At 43.8% G+C, this 15,025-nt stretch overlaps 1 long non-coding RNA gene across 1 annotated transcript in view; it reads left to right on the top strand.

Annotated features, from left to right (window-relative positions):
* The first annotated feature begins 3,246 nt into the window (after positions 1–3,246).
* LOC106812728 overlaps positions 3,247–15,025 on the top strand; it is a 36,019-nt gene continuing 24,240 nt past the window's right edge. Inside the window, exon 1 of the long non-coding RNA XR_001394381.1 lies at positions 3,247–3,413. This is a non-coding gene — a long non-coding RNA (uncharacterized LOC106812728). The remainder of the gene's footprint in view (positions 3,414–15,025) is intronic.

Below are 15,025 nucleotides of genomic sequence, written 5' to 3'. Positions count from 1 at the left end.
CTTTTCCTACCATGATGCTATACACCAACTATACACGAGCCTAGGTCGAGCCGTTTAGATTTGTGCCGCAATTCTGCATTTCCTCCCTATACCTTAAGTTAAGGAGTTAATGTTCCCCCTTCTTTTACACCTCTTGACCTTTGACCCCCAGCTTCGACATCCCAACTCGTTTTGACGATCCCCCCCCCAATGTGCCGAATATCGTGACCGTACGTCGAGCGGTTAAGATTTGTGCCCAACTGTTGATGGACGGACGGACAATCATGCGATTCTACAAGCTGCATCTGACTATGTCAGATGAGCTAACAACAATATGCAATGGAAGCACAAACTTTTGGTTGTTCAATGTGCTGTTTCAGTACCGATAGATATGACAGTTTTGTAACACACGTTGTGCGAGCTCATAGACACGACCCCAATTTTATTGTTCATTGTGGTTATCCCAATTGTCCCTACACGACTAAAGCATGGGGTGCTTTTAAAACCCACATTAGCAGAAAGCATAAGCATGCAGTTGAGGCTGTCATTAACAATCCTGATGAAGCCATTGAATGTGCAATGGAGGTTGATGATGAGGGTGGGGACTATGAGGATCCCATACAGCAACAGTTGACAGCAGATGAACAAAAGCAGCTGTATATGGCAAAGTACTGTATTGCATTAGAATCAGATCATAATATGACGCAAAGAGCAGTTGATGATGTTTTGCTCACAACTTCGGTTGTAGTCGAACAACATGTTGACCTATTTAAACGCAATGTACAACTTGCACTAGAGGAACGCAATCTTCCAAGTGATTTTCTCTCAAACATTGATACAGACACATTTGTGGATGTATAAAGTACTACAAAGAGGAGAGACAAGTTTTATACTGAAAAGTACAATATGCTACAACCAGAGGAGGTAAAACTGGGTTCCAAGTTTACCACAGTTCGAGGACAACTGGTTCGCAAACACAAACTAGGCTACATTGTTTCTTTCAAGGAAAATTTGCAGCGGTTTCCCTCTCTACCAGCGGTTTGGCATTTCATACAGTCAGGCCACAAATCTCAAGGTCCCATGATGCGTGATGTATGCGATGGTTCGTACCTGGGAGATCATGAATTATTTGCACGCAATGAAAAAGCGCTGCAAATAATCATCAATACAGACGACATAGAAATTGTCAACCCCATTGGATCGCATACAAAGAAGCACAAGCTATCTCTCTTCTACTTTACCTTGGGTAACATACCTCCAGAGTACAGGTCACGCTTGACCTGTATTCAGCTGATTGCTGTTGCCAAAGCACGAGATGTAAAAAACCTGCATTCGGGTTTGTTACATGATTTCCTCGACACTTTGCAGACACTAGCGACAGGTGGTCTTCCGATGCAGATAAATGGCAACATTCACAATATCGAGGGCACACTTGTCATGGCGGCATGCGACACATTAGCAGCAAATTGGTTGGGTGGGTTCAAAGGTGTTGCTTTTGCGCTTAAAGCATGTCGAACGTGTGTTGCATCTGGAAAGGAAATGAAATGAAAATTCTCGGAGAGCGATTTCAAGTTGAGAGATGATGCAGAGCACCGAGAGCGATGTGAAACTCTGAATCACCTGATAAAAGGAACTCGACAGTACTGGAGCAAGATGTGGGGTATTAACTCTAAAAGTGTCCTGATTGATGTTCCAGGATTTTCACTTTGTTCTGGCATGGCACAAGACCCCATGCACCTGCTGCTTGAGGGCGTTGTGCCCTATGAGCTGAGCATCATGCTATATAATTTTACGCATGTGGAGAAGTATTTCACACTGAGATGGCTAAGTGCAAGGGTGTTGTCATTCCCTTATGGTTATCTAGAGTCTGGGTCGAAACCAGAAAAAATTGACTCTCAGCACATCAATGGAGATGGGAAGATCAAGCAGACATCAGCTGCTATGCTTACCCTCTGCTTTACCCTACCATTTATTGTTGGGGTAAAAGTTCCCGAAACGGACCCTAGGTGGCAAAACTTTGTCCGCCTTACTCAGATAACGATTCTGGCTACAAGTCCGTGTTGTGATCGAACGACTGCTGCTCAACTCTCACAGCTGATCTACGACCACAATCATGCATTTGTCAGTTTGTATCCCAAAGTGTCGGTGATCCCCAAAATGCATTACCTGGTTCATCTACCGTCACAGATGATCAAGTATGGACGACTGCGCAATCACTGGTGCATGTGCTTTGAGAGAAAGCACAGCTACTTCACGACCAAAAACATCAAGTGTTTCAAAAACCTTCCAAAAACTCTGTGCATCAAGCATCAGAAGTTCATGTGCCATAAGCAAACAACTTTTTCGGGACAGCCTTCTGAGAATTTCTTGTATTCAGGAGATATTGTATCGGAGGGGAGAGAAATTGTCTTTAGCAATGCATTTCCCCATCTAGAGGCCGCATTTCGAGCGTCAGCCAATTTGACAGAGGCCGACACAGCACATGTCTACAGAACAGAGCACATTGCCATACATGGGCACAGCTATAGGACTGGTTGTTGCCTAGTGTTAGATCATGTTGGGGATGTTCCTAGTTTTGGAATAAGGAACGCTATTGTGATAAAAGACGATGTAAAGTATTTCATTGTTGAAGAGATGTCAGTTTTGGATTTCAACGGTCACATATTGGCATTCGAACTGCAGATGTCTGGACATTTTTTTATTAAGAAACAAGTGACATTGTTTTCCAAATGGCCCCTGAACATGCATATGCACAAAGGAAAGTGGTGTGTGATAAACCAGTATTCACATAGGGCAGAATTCTTGTAATGTCATTACAGGTTACCCGTTCCCTATAAATACCTGTGTGCTACTTCAGGGGATGGATGTATTCTGCTTTGTTCCACTACACAGATACATGGGTGTTTAGACGCATACATAGTGTGTGGGTGGAATATTTTTTGGAATGATGTGTGGTGGTTTGTGTGTTTTGGTGTCATATTCTCCCCAAATCAAATAAGCCCCTCCCCCTAACTAAATATATGTGACGGCGGCATAGTTGTCGGATAGTGTCGGAAGGTGGCGCGGTGTTGCCGCATGCGCGAGGTGCGCGCTCTCCCTCTCGCGCTCGACTTGGCAGACATTGTCTATAAGGATACCCCCTTCAAGAATGGGTACCCCCCATCACATACATTACATTAAATAGCCCCCACCCCGGCCCATACTACTGCTGTGGCGTAAATATTACTTCAGAAATGGAATGGTGACTGATTAACTTCATGTACATTGTAGTGGATTGCCATGCAAATGCACACTTTATGGTGGTATACTGTTGCAGTATTGAGACAGTGATCAGTAAGTCTTTATGGCTTTCTACAAGATTTGGGATGCCTCTCGAGTGACTAAAAAGATGCTGCCTGGCTCGGTAAAGACGGTTGAGGATTTGAGCAACTTGGGTAAGTAATGAACACCGGTGCGAGTTGGTGTATTGATATCTCTTTTGTTCTGTTTTTTTTTTCGTTTATAGAGAATGTACGGTGGCATAAACCTGCCATCGATTTGTTGACTTGTCGACATAATTTATCTCAACGTGTCGACATAAATTAAGTCGTCATGACGACATAATTAAGTCTTCATGTCGACATGACGATATACAGTAACACGACATGTCGACATAAATGAGTCGACATGGCGACTTACTTTATCTCAACATGTCGACATGACGACTTCATTATCTTAATATGTAACAAGTGGGCGCCTATACTGTGGGTATGGCAGATAAGCAGTGGCGCCACAAGCGAATCCATACTTCCTGTTAGTTCAAGATGACAGAGATCGATTTTAACAAAAACGATTAGTTCGAAACTGGCAGTTTTCGGTGAATACGAAGGTTCTAAGACATTTTATTGTTACTCTAAACAATTGCTGTTACTCAAGCAATAATGGTAGGTATCATGACAGTGGGGAAAACAGTGGGGAATAATCGCTTTAAATGAGGAAATACTTCTATGCACTGCAGAGACTGAAATATGGTATTAGATCCCTCTTTTAACTGTATTTTTTTGGTCTAGGTTCTGCTAAACTTGGCTTGTCAGGAAAAGTGACTGTGGTGTTGGAGGTCGACGGGACAGAGGTGGACGACAAAGACATTTTGGAGTCGGTCAAGGGAGAGATCCTCATGGTCCTTCAAGACGGGGAAAGCTGGACTCCTCGTGGCCCGTGCTGATGGAGAATGGTCAGCCAGTCATGCCTAAGCGCCCTATGAGGGATGTCGACACTGCAGCACCGTCTGTCGAACCAGGGGCGTCTTCCAGACAAGCAACGTCATCTGGAGCAGCAATGCCTACTGGTCGACCTCCAACGCCATCTGGAGCAGCAACGCCTACTGGTCGACCTGCATCACCAGCTTCAGGTAATGTAAGTAGGGGTAAGGGGGGTACTTTTTTTTTCTTTCAGTCAAAGATGTGGATTCAATTGTATTTTAATTATACAAGTTCCCATACAGTACAAATTTTCGATATTTGACCTAACAGGTATCAGCAAGACAACACACACGCACATGCATGAATGCACGTACGCATACATGCACACATATATATGAATACACCCCCTATTCCTCACCCTCTCTCAAACACTCTCGCTATATGCTGCTCTTTACTCTAATACATGCCCACAAGATACGCTCTTCCCTAAGACACGGACAGAAACTACTCACTGTGTATCGCTGGTCTAAATGATAAGCATGCATGGTGTTTGAATGGAGGAAAAGACATCTTGCTCCAATCCCAGCCTCATGACTCAACACTCTGGCACCAATTATCCCTCTTCCATCTGAAAACAGATACCTTCAAAATGACAGAACATGTATAGTTGGTTGAAATTGGTGAAAATTGTTAAGTTTGGTTCTGCCAACCCGATAATGTCATATAGATCACTGAATTTGACACAAGCACGTTTATATCTATATATTGCAATTGACTGAATTAGATTTGCTTGAGCTGTAATGACTAAAAAAACAAGGTACCTATGAACAGACTTTCCTCTTTTGCTTCCTCTTCATTGTTGAAGTCATCATCTTGGTCGTTCCCATTCATCGTCATCATAGTCTATTTCTTCTTCTTCTTTTTCTTCGTCGTTGTCGCCTCGTCGTCAGCGGCATTTCCTTCTTCATTTTCATTTTCTTCTTCTTTTTGTTCATCTTCTTCTTCTTCCTCTCCATCTTCCTTAGGTCACTAACAGATATTTAGCTGGAGAAAGATATTTACCATCTTTGATGTGGATTATCTAGTAGTGCAGCACTCCTTTAACTATGTTTCTCCTTCCCTCCAATTTTGTTATGTTCAATGCTGTGTTCAGTCCATCTCCACTATATTAGACATTTTCACCGTAACCCTGGCACAGGAGGCTAAACAGGTGCTATGCCTTGCCTAAGGACAACCTGTAGCTAGGGGCGGCAGAGGAAACTTATCTCCTCACTAGTGACAAAGTCACTCCCTTCTCCAAGCAAACTGGTATAAAATGCGTTGCTCATGGGCACAAGAGAAGTGATCAAGGTGGAATCAGACTAGTCAGCCTGAAGTCCTGAGCACCACACACATCTTCCCAGGTGGTTCTTGCACGGTGATGACGCTGTCTCCATAACTAGTTAACGTCTCGTAGGCGCCAAAGTCCCCGGCGCGCGAAACTCAAATTAAACCGCGCAACCGAATTTTCTGCGCGGTTAACAACATATAGACACAAACACCTGAGTACATTGTTGCCACATTATGTGTGAAGAGAGCCCTGCGCGCGCCCGGCCGCAACACGCGTATGTTTGCGCGTCTGGCTGGGGATGATTGCGCGCGCCAGAACAACCCGCCCCCGTAAGCGCGCAGACTCGCGTAGCCAAGCAACAGCCCATACGGGTCGGGTGAGTGCGACGCCATGGGCGCGACCAACTCCCCCCCCCCAAAAATTTAGTCCCAAAATCTGGCAGCACGTATAAGATTGTAGCTAGGTACATATATAACCGTTATATATCACACACGTATTTATATATATCCGTACACTGCAGGCCCGTAGCCAGCTTTATGTTGGACTTTAGTGGGGGTGGTAATCGTTTTCAATTAGCATTTGCTCGCAGGGCGTGACACGGATTGTACCAGGGGGTGGGGGCTGGTCTAAAATTTTTAAAATTACACCCCTCAGCATCGTTTTCTGCGCGAGCATAAGGGGTGGACCCCTGACCCTTACACGCCCCTGCCGAACTCGCGAAGCGACAGCGAGGAAGCCAAACGACGCGAACGGGGAGTGTGGAGGGGGTGTTCACTGTTCACCTCCCGCACAAGGACAATTGTGCAATATACACTAAACGACGACTGAATGAAATTCTGCAAACTTTTTCAACAATTTTTTTTGCTTGGGGGTGGTTCGTCAACCCCCCAACCCTCCCTGCTACGCCTGCACTGTATACCCCTTTACCTAGACATAATATGTAAGGCAGGATACAGTTTCCGCTACACATGCCTACCGTCCCCCCCCTAGCGTCGACGACGTCATTCAACCTATGCGATTGGGCCAGGTAAACCGCAAGCCCGACACTGATGTAGCGGGTTGGGGCATTCTTTGTGGCGGCCAAACCCTAACACCCACGCTCTGAGAGGGGCGTGTTGAATTCCCATGCTCTGACCAGCCAAGGTGTTGTCTCACTCCCCTGCCCCACGAATGCAAACCGACTCTTGACCACCCTCGGCTGAACTTGAATTCCTAAAAGAGAATCCGGCGATGGGACTGTCGCGAAGCCTACACGCTGGTCGATCTTATTCGATCAGCGTCAGCCACTATATGGGGAAAATGGGGCCCGCTAATGTAGGGGCGGTGCCACGCCAACGAAGCCGGGTGGCGCACTCACCTAAGTACCAGCAGTTCTATTACTACGTATTGCTTATAGCTCTAGCCACTAACTGTAGTAGGGGCACAAGTGCATCACTACACATCGGTGCAAGTGTACCCTACCCGAACCCGCCACATAATGTAACGAAAGCGGTATATTGAGCGGGCTGTGATAGACCATGCGCTATACCAGGAGGTCACCCCCGCAATCCGCATGTCAGCCGGCCGTGCAAAGCGTACTTTGCACGCTATGGCCAGAAGAAATTAGGTGTGATGCAGCGAACTGGATATGCGCCGCATTGGCATCCACTGCCTTGCCTTTCATTGGACAACCTGGCGTACTCGCTGGAAAAGACTAAGCTGTCTGCGCTTCGGTTATTAATTACTCATAAGCAATACTATCTTACTGTGTCCCTCCTTCCCACTAGGTTCGTATTTATCGTATTCCACGTGTTAATTCCGTGAACAACAATATCAGCTTACGCCTGACTGCCGACTAACATCCCAGCACACCCTAGCTGTATCCCATCATCGCTAGTCGACCTGTTTACCAGCATTCTCTCCAGTGGTATTAACCTATATAGCACCCGCACAATTGAAATTGTCGTCCATGGCGCAGCCTGCTAAATCATCAGAAATGGATATAAAAGTGTACTTATCGTCCCAACTACACATCTGCTCGCTTAATCGCTGCTTCTCTTTGCACTCTCAACTTTGCACTGCCGTCGCAGCAGCATTTGACCCTAGACGCCATCCTCTACGGCTCACGAGCAACCGGCTTGGTGCCAAGGGGTCGGGCAAGTCTCCCGCACGATGATCCCCGGCCCAGGGTGTGTGCGTCCGGGGAAACGTCGGAGTAACACCCGGCCGGGCCGACAAACCTACCACAGCAGAACCGCGAGGCAGGATTCAGAGACGCGTCATAGGCGGGCTAATATGGCTCGAACCTTAGTCGAGTACAGGGCGAACTCCCCTATGGTACTTACCCTGCCCGTCTAACGATAGTATACAACCGGGTGAAGGAAGCGTGGATACGCCGATCACCGGATCCCGGCAAGCCCAGTGCGGACCAGGACATCCACCACCGTAACTCCGTGAGAACGGAAGAATTCCCGAGCACTTTGTGACCTCCAATGGGTGATACCGCGCCTCGGGGAGGAAATGCGTCACGCAGCTGGAGAGACCTTAGCGTAATATTCAGCTGTCGCTCCGGGCGAAGCTGGCGGCACACCAACCTCGCGACATACATAACACCGAGACCACCCCCGGTGAACCAGACCCCGAAACGATGTGCCTTAGCTAAAAGAGAAGGTAAGGAACCAAAGTGGGAAAAGATCTGGAGGATTGCATGTCCGTACCAAGCAACAGCCCTTGGCGTCTCCCTGTGGTCTGTGACAAAAACGATGCACCCACCTTGTTGCATCGACACCGTCAGCTGAATGCATGTGACGGCAAAGGAACCCTACCCACTTCCAGAGATACGATGACACCCTGGACCCCTCGGCTGATCCCAGTGTTCACACCTCGAACCTACGAGCGTTATGGGCAAATCGGAGATGGACCCAAGACGCCCCTAAAGAAAGACCCGCGTTCAGCAAGCCCGTAGAGGCTTAAATCAAGGTAAATGCATTTGGCTTGTCCCAATAAGTCCGGCTACCTTGAGAGTTTGAATGAGTTCCTAGGGCCTACAGTGGAAGGAATGCCTTTGTACCTGGAAGACATAACATCTTCGAACACAACCGTTCGACCAGGCCCGCACGTCTCCAACACGTCTTTGATCGCTTGCGGCTGTGTGACCCGGCTCAAGCCCTAATCGGAAGTCTCCCTCTTCCGGAGAGTGCTCGTATCTCGACGAAATGTTCCCGCAAGATCAGCTGCGGCTCCGGTAAAGATAACAAGCGGCGGGAAAGCGAGCCCCAAAATGGAACACTGTAAATACCAGCATATTAGATCGAAACGTTCATATTTAAGATGTTATTAAACATTCCTATGCATATACGTTTATACCGCCCTAAACGTATCTGATAACAATTAGTGAGTGTTACTAATAAACAATCGTTATATTTCAAATAAATTGAATCAGGTAAATACCCATTCACTGAATATTCAAGGTAATTCAGACATTACATGAATAAAGATCATAAATCCGAAAGGATATGTGTTGAGATCAATAAACTGCATATATATGAAAATGAAGTGTCTTTTGTGTGTGTTACAGTTTATTGCGTCATTTAATTAAGTAATTGCATAAGTGTTTGTAACCCCCGTATTAGTCATTAAATTACCCCTACAACCTAACTTTATTCCTGTTATAGACGTATACCTATAACTGAATATATATCCACATGAGTCCTTTTTAGAAGATGTGTGTTGTCAGGTCTTGTAACACAAACGAAATTACAACGTAATTTATTGTAAGCGCTAGGCCCGACGAATGTAAAACGCTTTATTTATTCTCGCAGTAGATAGATTCACCCGTGACTCACTTCAATTAACTCATCGACGCGTCAACCACAACTGCGTTCCAAATAATCGCAACAAAGTATAGGCGGGAACGCAGAGTGCACGTGCATTCTGGAACCGAATAGAATGACACGGATGTCCATTCTTTGGGAGGCCCAATAAATATTATGCCCCAACTGTAAACTGCGCGGCACACTCCATTGTACCACATGTGACATTTGAATCGACGAGTCACCTATTTCACCGTTCCAGCAGAAGAGATCTTCTACAGACTACCAGCAGTATGTCAAGTGTGTCAAGTTAATGTATTCCACAATGTATGAAGTTTGTGATAATATATCGTGTGTTGTAAAATAGTGGCGAGTTGAGGGAAGGAGTGCGACACCTAGCTCAAAAACCAGTATGCTAGGGTTATAAACCTCACTGCCTGTGGTCCCCATTACTACCCACAATACTAGTTGGGACCGAGGACCGGTGCCACGGCCACAATGCAATTAGCTATATTATAATCTTATCAAGCGGTCAGTTGGGCCACATTAATTGTGAATGGAAAAGCTCAAATACACACAATGAACACAAATTTCGCTGTTCAATGTGCGTTCAGTACCGTAGATATGACAGTTCTGATCAAGGGGTTTACACTATCGATTTTTGCGCAAAACCACCATTTAAGTGCAGACATCAATCACGCCAACACAATTGGCTGAAATTCGATGTTGGTGCGGGAGTCCGGAACAAGTCGACGATGCGAAATAGAACCGCGTCTATTGCTCGACCGGACCGGAATCGCGATGATAAACTAATTGCTAAAAATTCTCCAACGTAACCTATCAAAATGGCGCGCCCCAACTACCCACGGACAAAACCAGCCATTCATCGAGTTATTGAAAAAACGAATGTTATGTGGCGCTTGATTCAATACGATACAGAATCGTATAAGAAGAGTATCGTGTTGAAAGAAAGATAGCTCGTGACTTGGATCGAGCGTAACTTAATAGTGAAACGTCAAAACTACTCTTCTGTAGCCTGCAGCATGCGCAACTGTGTGCGCGCAACTGTGTTAGCATCGAGTACATAGCCCGCTATGCGGATCAATTCCCTCTAGTAACATATTGCTACCTCTGGGTTCAGCGTGCATTTAGTGTGATAGCTGAAATATTCCATCATTATACATTGAATCCGAGATTATAAAATACATGTAACATAGTAAAACATAGTAAAACGCATCAACATAACAGTAAAACAGTAACCATAAAACCAGTAAAACATAGTGTACAAACGATAGTGTAACACAGTCAGTACTACACATGCAGCCACGATGCTGCCACAAGACTCTAGCCCAGCTACTTTCTCGAGACTGATGCCTCGTTATATAACATGAAGAGCCTCCTCATATTGTTCTGCAGTTCGAGGAAATACAACGTGGCCCAGCTACTGTTGACATGGTCATTATTGTTGAATGTATCATGTCTGACATAGACTTTTTCAGGTGTCTGTCAGGCTGTGGGTCACTCCAATAGACCGAAGCCGATAGACCGAATGTGTGTGTGTGTGTGTGCTGTGTGTGTGTTGTGCTCCGTGTGTGTGAGAGAGAGAGAGCTAGGGGGTGTGTGTGTGTGTTTAACAGGCCTGCGGCAGTTAATGAACGCGGGCTATAGTGCTAGAGAGTATAGATACACACCTGACAGCTATCTTGCAAAAACGGTAGCGGTGCTCCGGTTTTGCTATACCCGCAGTACTTTAGTGGAGTGTACTTGTAGCCATGCACTTCGTTATTTCTACGACATAGATACTGATATTGATACAAACTCAATTCTTACAATTTATACGAACATCAAGTGATATGTGACCAGGGGGGTTTCATTAATTCATGATGAACATTGTTGCTTTTAATAATATTGGTGAGCGCGTACATATGCGCATAGATTTGTCACAAACTCAATCCTAATTAGAACATCGAGTCAGACCAGACACTGCAATGTCCGAGTAACTGTACAACTGTAATGACACTACCCACATCACTGTTAAACTGTACGTACTGCCAATATCAAGACTGAGCGATCTTTCATCATCATCTACGACGCTTATTTAATGTTATACGAAATTTATTATAATGTATTAGATCGTAATTAATAAAAACGCCAAAGTAATTATCATAATTATTATTGTCCGCAGGTGACAGTAAAAAGAAATACAGAAATAAGAATATTTCGCGAGAACTTCTGAAAAAAGTACAACAAAAAGAGCGTGCAGATGAGCTACCAGTCAGTCTGGACCTCTACAAATGCGTTGCTTTTACAACCATATATGGTGCCAGAAAACCACATCAAATATGTAAGTACATTTCACATGTACGTCAATCAACATCATAATAAGTTGAGTTATTCTATATCCCATGCCATGAAACTTCCCCCTTTACTCTCTGAAATATCCACTAGCCATCTTTAACAATCATCCGACAAACCAGCAATCGCAAGCACTTGTTTTGGCATGTGATGTCCAAATAGCATCGTGGTATTCTCTCCACTGACCCTCTGGAGACAAGATCTGTGGCATCCTCTCGCAAAATATATCGGGTGTCCTTCACAGTATATGAGGGTGCAAGTAGCCAGTAAATAAGTTCAGTTTCCCCGGAGAAGGATATTGTTGTGGATAAACACGGAACCGATTACACAATAGCCGAAGATTTTCCACAACTCGTCGAGCTCTGATATGCCAAAAACAAACAAATAAAAAAAATAAAAAAAAAAAAAACCATAATTAAAAATACGTCTGCTGCGATTCAACCACCGCCCGGATAATGGTTCATTATAGTTTGACGAAATGCATCATCTGCCACTATTACCAGATAGAATGTCTCCTGCACCTTCAGATTCTCCATTGGAATGTTAATTTATTCAGCCATGGCTGTACCAAAAGCGTTTCTAATAACACCGCATCGCTAACTTCTTCCATTGCTGCCAACATCAATATACCTGAATTAATAATTCATCAATAGTGCAAGTAGCACAATACTAAAAAGGATTTAAATAACAACATGGATCCTGAATCTTAACGGTAACATAATCCTAACATGCTTCCGTCAAGAGCCCCAAAGCAGTTTGGGAAATCCACTGATTCATATCCATTCCTGCTATGGGCAACCATTCTCGCGTCGGTTGGACTTAAAAATAAATAGAAACTGAAATTCATAATTATTCTATTTATTTATAAAGCAGAAGATACCACCCCAAGATGAAGGAGATTGAGATGGAGGAGATGGACATGAGATGAATGAAGAGAGATGATGAGATGGAATGGAGACCCCTGGAGATGAGATGGAGGAATGGAGATGGAGGAGATGGATGAATGAGGAATGATACCCTCTCAACGCATTACACTCAGGTTACATTCCCCAAAGCTCGGGTTGGAGGAAGCAAACATCTTGCAATAAAATGATTCTAATCGCCAACCACAGCCGCTAGCCCATCTCCACACTTACCACCATTCCATCACCCATTACATGGTCAGCTAGCCACAAGCGAAACTATCGAATCTCCTCAAAAAAAAGCGGTAAGCCAGAAAGAACTATTTCAATGGCATAAAAGTTAAGGAAGTCGAATAGAACAAAAAGAAAACCCAGAAAAAGTAATCATAAACGAGCCTGCCAATGACCGACGAAGATTCCGTGTTGCTAAATCCACCACGCAGTAGAACTTCGCAAAATACCTGACGTACGCACCAAGGCGTATGTACAAATGCGCATAATCCAAAATGAATTATGAAGACAGTTGGCAACACATTTTTGCAACCTATGCAACCCTAAGGGGGAATATTGCAGGGCATAATAACAAAATCTGGCATGCAGATTGTAATAATATTGGATAATGATGTGGATACCTTCAAAATGTTTCCGTAATCCATGCAAGGTACATTGCAGCGCACACCACTTCTGAATATACTGCTATTGCTGCATTGGGTATCACGAAAAGAATACTCCAATATTGAAATGTCTCACCTGAAAATAGAAATATACGAACTATAATGGAGCATAAGTACAGGACCCTGATTTTAATATTACATAAAACTCATTAGAATAAGTTTAACTCATACAGTTCATAACGCCAATTAGCACTGAAGAATTTACACTGAAAATTGGTGAGTAACAAGGGTATAAGAATGAAAAGATGCTGTGATTAGCGACGTGCATTATAGTGTCTATAAATTTTTTTAAAAAAAAACGAAAAACCGTTAGTTCCTTCTGTAGTTTCAAATATTATACATAATCACTGTATTAGTAGTTTAAATGTCATTATGCTTAAGTTGTATATTATCGAAGTTATATTACTAGGCTATTTGCCCTTTGAAAAGATAAGTTTGTATCATCACGCATTATAAATATTATATTTAAGTATTAATATAAAAAAAGACCTGAAATAAACACAATCAGTTCCTATAATAATGTACTGTAGTACTGTATTATACTGTAGGTGTATATTCGAAATTTCATTATGTTATGTTGATCAGTATTACTTTGTTATATTATATTACGTATAATATTATAATAGTATATATTGTAATTCGTGTTAACTTGTAATAAGTGTTAATGTGTATTAAACAAATAAGTTTAAACATACTCACCTGTTGCAAGGATCTCAGTGTTACGGTCAGCCCCTCTTCCGGCTAAATGGCTCACGTATGTGTGTTGTTGATTTTTCTATATAGCTCACGCCTTAAACTTGTCAAATTCGCCTTTGACATCTAAGAAAGTCTGCAGTTTCCTTCTCCCCGTAGCAATTCGGGAAAACCCGCTGTAACTACGCCAACTGGCCTCTCCTATCCAAAGGCGTACCCACATCCCTTCTTCTTCGATTTTCCTTTTTTCTTCACCATTTAAACGCAATAAGTCTTAAACGCAGCAACTTCCCTCCTCCATTCCGCAACTTCAACTGCAAGGTTCAGTACTGCAGTGCTGCAACCTAACATACCGGGTCACCCACTCGAACCACAAAGTATTATAAGATCATGGGTCCAACCCTGGGACGCAGCACGAGCAAATAATCGTACGATTGCTCGACAAAAATCGATAGTGTAAACAACAGCCAACACAACTTCCTAATTTGGTCAATCGGGCAAAGTGGAGTCGCTGAAATCGGCACGATTGCTGACAAAAAATCGAATAGTGAAACCCACCCCTAACACTGTGCGAGCTATAGCCACGATCCTCAATTTTATGTTCATTGCTGGTTATCGCCAATTCCGCCTACACGACTAAAGCAAATGGGGTCTTTTCTAAACCCCATCACTTCAGCAGAAAGCATAAGCATGCAGTTGAGGCTGTCATAACAATGCCGATAAGCCATTGAATTGCAATGGAGGTTGATCGAGAGGGTGGGGACTAAGCGACCCATACACAACATTGACAAGTATTAACAAAGCAGCGCTGTATATGGCAAGTAGCTGTATTGCATTAGACATCAGATCAATAATAATGACGCAAGCAGTTGAAATGAACTGTATGCTCACGAACTGTACGGTGTAGTCAACAACATGTGCACCTATTTAAAGGCAATGTACAACTGCACGTAGAAGGAACGCAATCTTCCAAGTATTTCTTACAAACATTGATACAGACACATTTGGATTATAAATACACAAAAAGTAGAGACACAGTTTATACCTGAAAGACAATAATGCACAACCAGAGAGTAAAACTGGTCCCAATACCACACGTTCGAGATCTCTCCTCAACAAC

The sequence above is a fragment of the Priapulus caudatus genome, unplaced genomic scaffold (assembly GCF_000485595.1).
Source record: "Priapulus caudatus unplaced genomic scaffold, Priapulus_caudatus-5.0.1 Scaffold679, whole genome shotgun sequence".
Classification (NCBI taxonomy): Eukaryota; Metazoa; Priapulida; class Priapulimorpha; order Priapulimorphida; family Priapulidae; genus Priapulus; species Priapulus caudatus.
The sequence above is the reverse complement of the archived record's forward strand: the minus strand, read 5'-3'. Positions and strand labels throughout refer to the sequence as shown.